The sequence below is a fragment of the Eleginops maclovinus genome, chromosome 8 (genome assembly GCF_036324505.1).
Source record: "Eleginops maclovinus isolate JMC-PN-2008 ecotype Puerto Natales chromosome 8, JC_Emac_rtc_rv5, whole genome shotgun sequence".
Taxonomy (NCBI): Eukaryota; Metazoa; Chordata; class Actinopteri; order Perciformes; family Eleginopidae; genus Eleginops; species Eleginops maclovinus.
In genome coordinates, this window is record NC_086356.1 from 10,354,881 (window position 1) to 10,362,459 (window position 7,579).

General features: G+C 38.2%; 1 long non-coding RNA gene across 1 annotated transcript; it reads right to left on the reverse strand.

Moving 5' to 3' along the window:
- Nucleotides 1-422: 422 nt before the first annotated feature.
- On the reverse strand, nucleotides 423-6,756 carry LOC134868778 (uncharacterized). The gene is made up of 3 exons (XR_010166314.1): nucleotides 6,709-6,756; nucleotides 6,270-6,529; nucleotides 423-875 (listed from the first exon to the last, which is right to left on the reverse strand). It is a non-coding gene; the product is annotated as an uncharacterized LOC134868778 (long non-coding RNA).
- Between the last annotated feature and the right edge of the window lie 823 nt (nucleotides 6,757-7,579).

Below are 7,579 nucleotides of genomic sequence, written 5' to 3' on the forward strand. Positions count from 1 at the left end.
TCAGTGATATTATTATATATGATAAGAAAATGATTATAATAACTTATTCAATGTTGTATAGACAAGTGTTTGTGGATTGTTTAATTTATAACAACATGCATTTTGTGATGATAGTAAGTCAAATATAAATCTGATAGTTGTCATATAATAAGTCAGGCAGCAAACTTAAGGTGCAGGTGAACACACATTGCTTATACACAAAAACACACCATCCAATTTGTGCTGACGTTTTTGCAACTGGACAATAGATGTTTTATCTGTTTAGCCAGAGGTTAAACGTGCAGACCCCACTGATAACTGAGGACAAAGATGAAGCCTCATATGTCAGAGTACAAAATAGGACTCAATCACCCAACAACAATACATGAACATGCAAAAGACAAGTAAAAAAAAAGAGTGTTAAGCTACTTTTATTAGTCCAGCTGCATTGTTCAACTGCTGGGTTGATATTTCCAGTGATGGAGGAGCTGATACTACAGCTGAAGGTCAATAACACAAGAGGTATACATACACCAAAGTTTGACATCATCATATATGAATCCTATAATATAAATCCTTAAGAAATGGTTAAGATCTTAGTGTTGAACCTACCTGGTGGTTAACAGATAATGAAGGTTAAAATGAGGGCACTGCTACAATATGCCATACAAGAGACCCGACTCTTAAAATAAATAAAATATGCATTAGACTGCTTGTGATTACAGTGTCGGATATTGAGGGTACTCGCCTGCAGTTTCATTGAAGAAGATCGGTGTTGCAGACATTGACATGCATCCTTAATAAACATGAACTGCAATAACAAACGACATTTACGGAAGTAAACCACAGTGGGGAGCTCTTACCACACGCACACAGACAGGTGTCACTGATGATATCTGTGGGAGCAGAGGAACGTTTTAAACTGTTATCCTATACAACAAATAGGCTAATATATGCAAGAGTGCGTTTACATTTCTTTCAAATTAGCTATTTTTCCTGTTTCTGTATTTCACCCATAGACTTTCCCATGAATGGAATAAATCAACAATTTAGGAAAGGGCCGTAGTTGCTTTATGGCATTAGAAACAGCAGGCAGGGCTTTGTCCTATTAAGATTATAAAAATCCTCATACCACAACTTCGATAGCTCATTAATCTACACATTATATCTCTTTGTTGAATTCATACACAAACTGAATAAAGTCAACCTCTTTACAGGGGTTTACGGCAAAACATTCTTTTAGCTTTAATACCTGAAATTAAGTCTTAAATGTATATACTTTCCCGCAGTAAGATGACTGAAAATGAATGTTGATTTCAAAGTCATAACTTATTACAATGAAGACCAAAACATTGAAAAAATACAGCACAACCATACTGGGGGCTTTACGAGTCAGAAGGAAGAAACTATTACACAAGCCAAAAACAAATGAAACATACTAAGTGTTTTTTAAGAGTTTCCGGAAAATGTACTGTATCACAACATATATCAACAGGTATGATACCATCATGGTATTCAGGACTTCCTCCATGTTGCACCCCTAAAGAGAGGACACCCTGGGTCTTTAGAAGAGTTCTGTCCACATGTGAGCTGTCACTTGAACCTACCATCACCTGACCCCTTTGCTTGACTCACAGTATCCATGACGCCAGAGACCTCACCTGATCTCAAGCTGCTGACCAATGAACCCTCCCCGAGGAGAGGAAGGTAGCGAAGGTGAAACCCACCACCTCTCACAGCCCCTAGATACATGTGAGTCAGGTGCGAGTCTAAAGATTGCCTCCTATAGAAGATCCCCAGAGATCATACATGTTGAGGTCAATAGCAATCAATCCCTGGGTGATAAATAACCAAGGGAATGTAGTAATTGTATAGTGATTAATAGAATACAAATCAATTATACTGTATGTTGAGTTAAATAGGCAGCCAGCAGTGTTGGGCTAGCAGGAATTACATATAAACAGAGACATAATGGGTTTCCTTATACAGTATGTTTACCCAAATAGATGCCGCATAGAACCCGAGGACATCATTAAAAAAAAGGAAACAAGCTGAAAGTTTTTATTTCATTTTCCTTTGAAGGAGCTACATTCATTTCAAAACGTTTCAATTGTTTTCTGTTCATGTTGACTCACCTGCCAAATGTTTTACAGACTTATAGGCCAATAAAGTATAACATATTGTCATTCGGCAAAGAAAACACCATTTGTATGTACAGGTAGATGTGCTGTGTGAATACAGACGGCTAAAAAGTTATTGATTGTCTTGAAATTGAATTTAAACCCCTGGGAAAATGACCTCCAATCAGACAAACAAATAATGCAAATGTAATTTATGTCACAATAAACTTTTAAAGACCTCAACTACTGCCCTTGTAATCGTCTGACCACAAACACACAACATATCCCATTAGAGTAGATTGGTTTTGAGAGCGACAGGGCTTGGGATCAGGCTTCTAATACACACCTCTGCAACAAAGTTTATTTTTCCGAGAGTCTAATCATGCACGTTACGTCGGTGAATTGAACACTTTGGTGGATTTGTAAACCAAAATGATCGAAGACTGTACTGCCTGATATGACACGGTTGACCTCAGGAAGGAGCTGGTGATGGCTGTCCATGCATTTTCAGTGGGAGGTTTCGGATGACAACTGGTCTAGACTGACCACGGAGAGACTGAAAACTCTTAAAACCTGCACAAGGACAGTGTGCTGCAGGAGATGAGAGCCCTCACAATTGCCTGAGAGGCTCTTTTCACAGCTTGACACAAGCAGAAGTGGCTGGCAATGCATGAAAATATCAATTCAAACACAAAGTAACCCATTCTCCAATAAATGGCTGATGCTGCACAAACGTAAAGCACTGCCCAAACCTATTGGTACGATGAGTTATCACTGTTGAGGTATAATGGTTTACCTATTCTTTCCAGTTATCTGTAATAATGTGTTCTTGCAGGTCAAAAGACGAAAACAAATACTTCCACTTTCTCTCAACCCGACGGCACCTAATGAGACACATGAAAGTCATTCTGGTGACAAGTTAGAAAGTTCAACCCTGCTCCTTCAGATTCAGGGAGCGAGAAACAACAGAGCACAAAGAGGAGAAATTAGAACACTGAGATCAAAGCGGGAAATATAGAGATGCGCTTCATTGTGCTCAGGACGGAAAAGTGAGACCCAACACTTATTATAAATGGAAACTGTGGGATATGCTGTACCTGCCACAGGCAGGGGAGAGGGATGACTGGTTTTATAGCCACTGAAAAGAGCGAGGAAATGGGAAAGCCTGAAATTATATTAGAAAAGAGCCAAGCTAAATCCTCAGTTGGGAAGCTGTAACATCAGTTTAAAAACCTCAACCACCATGAATTTTACATTCATATTGTTGAAAACAAAATGGTCCCTAAGTGAGGTAGGATTAGGTTTTTAGCCATCTGATAATGGAGGACAATATGACACCCTTGGTATTAAAGCACTTATATAGCACATTTTACAAAGGTTTGGATTGGTTCTCTGGTAAGAACCACGATACACAAAGCAGCTGCTAAACTGCAAGCCGAACATCCCCTACTTACTGAATGTTAGAAGACATTTTGAGCAGCTGGCTGTCTATTTGTCAGGCCACACACTGAGCAAAATACAGACGTGTGCAATCTCCTCTTTAAAGAAGATCAATGACTTCAATGCAACTTTTAAACAAAGAAGTAAACTAAAATAACAACTTTCCTTCTGGACACAGCATGCCAAATATGAAATGTCACTTCAGCGTGTTATTGGAGGCTGTTATTTATTTTTCCATTATAATAATCAAAATGGCATTTACGGTTACAGGTTTATCTTAATGCAACATCATACAACTAATGTGTAAAGCTCCATTGAGTCAAAGATCAACATTTGATGAAGTTACTTTTTCTTTTTTTTTTTTACAAACTCCTGCTGTGACTCAGTGTATCACATTATCAAAGCTTGCCAACACTATCCTTCTGTCACTAAGAGTTTCTTTTTTCTTCAAATGTGCCATCAGGGGGCAGTAGCACAGTGTGTGCCCTTCATGTGTTTCTGTATGCATCTCTGAGTCAGGCTTATTTTTCTTCCAGGACATCACAAAAACGCTTGGCAGCAGAAACAGGCACTCACAAGGAGTTGTGCCAAACTTGAAAGGTCCTCCTAAGTAAACAGAGAGTCATGGCAACGCTTGATCACGATGAATAATAAATGACTCACAGGTTCACTTTACAAGGAGCTTTTCAGGTTCATACACACACTCACTATATTCTCATTATCTGAGTTTGAACCGCGGTCCAGGCAGGGTGACCTTTTGAGTGTAGTCTAAGCTAAATGGGAAACCATGTGAATGCAGAAAACCGCCTCTTCATAGGTTGGTTGGTGTAGTTTAGAAGAAAGAAAATATATCCAACATGAAAGCACTCACAACAAGGTCTTTGGGTTATCTTCAGAATCCAGATCATAAAAGAGACTGATGCAATTTTAATTTTGGCACCACAAGCTGTGTGATGCCAACTTTCATTATATTCAAGAGAAGGCAGACATCTGTCGGCCTATATACACACACACACAACACTTACACACAATGAAGATGATTAATAAGTACACTTCAGGTATGTTTTTTAAAATTATTTTATAGTCTGTAAAACTCACAAATTAATATGTTCTGATTTGATTAATTGAAAACAAACCACATATAAACCATTGTAGTTTAACAAGAGGGTCATGTGCTATACTCTTCCTTTACTATTATTCCAACAAACAACTAGCCTCTTTTTGTCTTGAGGTGAAAAAATCTGCCTACAAGCACTTCTAAATCCCACTTATATTACTTAAAATGATATAACAAACAAGACAGTATGATAAAACAATTTATTCTACTGTATTTAAATCCAACACAATGTTCTTAGTTTTAGGGGGTAGCTGTGTCCTGTTGCTAGCCTTTATGCTAAGCTAACCGTCTGTTGGATGTAAGATGGTGCTATTTGTAGTAGGCTCAAAATTTGACAGTGACTCTTGCTTGGAAAAGCCCATTTTCCCATTTAGTTTTTTTTTATCTGGGTCTGGAAGTGTGTTAGAGACTTACTCCTATTATGTCACCAAACAGCTTCCTACTGCAGGAGTCATCTGAAGTGGCATTTTGTTATCTGCAGGTGGATGATGGGATAGGCTAATGGATTTACAGAGCAGAATAGATCAAAGACAGTAAAGGTAGAAAAGATGTCACACATGAGGATGAATCCTCATCAGTGGAGCCGTACTCAAAGCAATAAGCTGAAACACCTCAGCATTGCTATTGATAACCCTAATACCTTCAGGTTGTCTTTGTCAGACGTGCACACAAATTTAAACACCAAAAAAACAAGATCAAATGTGCAGGGCTTGTCAAATTTGTCCTCAAAGTGCCAGTCACTATGGATCAATTTTCCTATCTCTAGTGGCAGGAAACAGACTGCTATAGCTGAAGACAAAGAAAGTTTAACAAAAGGTTTTTTTTTCAGGTATTGATGTAAATTACAACAGTCACTATTGTCAAATATGGTTTTGTAAAGTCCCCAGACACTTGTCATCCTGACAGCAGACAGTGCACACACTTTCTCACTTTGTATGACGCATAAGTCGGCCAGTCATCCGGCCATAAAACACTCCGGTGTAACCAGACAGACCAATTATGCTTTATATTTCTGCTCAAACACGCAGGCTTGTTGCCCATTCTCCATATTACAAATAACAAATTCACAAACAAACCAGCAGAGCGGCAATATATCACTCTGTTCTCAGAAATAAACTGGAAGCCTGAGAGTCAGAGTCCCATGTTTTATACTTTGCTATCATGTCCTTGAGTGTGGCACTTTAAAAAGATTGCCATTAAATCTCCAGCTCAACACCAATAGCTATTCTGTCAGGTGTGACATGCCCTAAAGCCCTCTGGCTTCAGGTATCAGGGACATTAGAGGAGATATTGGAGTGAAAACAGGTGCAGAAGGCTGCTGGCTAGTCAGGTGTCCAGTGTCCATATGACTCAAAGCTAAATAAAACATGTTCAAGTAATTTTTGGCACAATGGAGATAGGTAACATCTGGTTTTTGTGAAACATTGGGGAAAAGATGGATGCATGCACTTTTATAATTACATTTATTAAGCTCTGGGAGATCATTATATTCTTGTTTAATCTGTTTATTTCTTATTTATTCATCCATTTGTGTAACTTTTTTTGCCATCTTTGGTGCCTCATATTTTTATTTCTTAATATATATTCTGGGAGAAAAAAATCTACTTACTTACCTAATCCATTTTGTCACAGGTGGGAGATAAGACTGCATCAATCCTCTTCTGCCCCTGGCTGTGGTATTGGGCCATGGCTTGGGCCCGGTCACATGTTGGTTTTAGTCTGCCCCTTTTTCTTCCTCTTGGTTTCCATCTCAGGGCAACTTTAAGGATTAGTTTTGGTGGCATCCTCAATATACATATCCGAGTCAAAGGGATCTCTGTGCCTTCATTTATTGCATGTTGTTGCAGCTTGTGACTTTATCACCAGAAGGATTCTGTAGAGGCAGGGATGCAATTTACTAAATTAGCTTATGCTACATGTCACAATTTAATTCACTTAGTTTGATTTCTGTTTAGAAATGTGTCCTTAATTTGTCTGGATTAACTGGTTATACAACTACAAATGATAGCAGCTAGTTTTCTAAATTGAACATTTTTGTTAGCACTTTTGTACCTCTGGTCTTTGACATTGATCCAGAGTAGGTCTTCTTTTGGCCAAAAGATGCAGCAGCAGTTAAAATGGCGTCTTACAGTGGGGAAGCAAGAAATGGGAAAGACCAACTTTGATTGCCCGAGGGGAGTCTGACATTTAGGATCCTTGTCAAAAGTAATTTTTCGGGTAGTTAGGTTTTTGGTGTTTTTTGTTTGAGAGTTACTTTAGGTTTATAAAATAATACGTGGTATGAATCTATGATTATGCAAAGGTCAATTTGTACCGTAGAGTTAATTGTTTATTCCTTGCCCCCTTGTTTGTTTGTGCAGGACAACCCTGGCCTATATAAACCTTCCCATAAACCTTACCTTAGCTGTTTCAGTTCATGGAAGCAATGCAGTAAACCTTGTGCGGCCTCCCAGGCAAACATTTTCAAAAACTCTAACAATAAAATAAAGTGTAAGTTCAGTCTTCAAGTCAAGGTTTGTTTAATTAGCCACCATTTAAGTTAAAGGTTTCTAGTTTTGCATTCATTTCTCAAATGCTTTTATTTTGTTGATTTAAATTGAATTGAAAGTTAAACTTTTTCAACAGCTGCAGTCTTTGAGCCTAACTGCATGGTCCCTGACAGTCAAGATTCCCAGGTAGGCCTGTCTGAAAAAAACTTGCTGCATTCACACGGGAAAAAGACTAATGTTATTTTGTGTTACATCATGTTTGACAGCATTTCCCCAGTTTTCGTTGGTATTTAATTAGTTATTTAGAGTAAATTATGTTAGAACATGAGTGATGTTGGGTGCATGATTGTGAAACTGCTCTATAATGTGGGTATAAAAAATGAATTGATTCAGGTTTAATAATGAATCTTGGAAACACAGTGGTGCACTTTTTA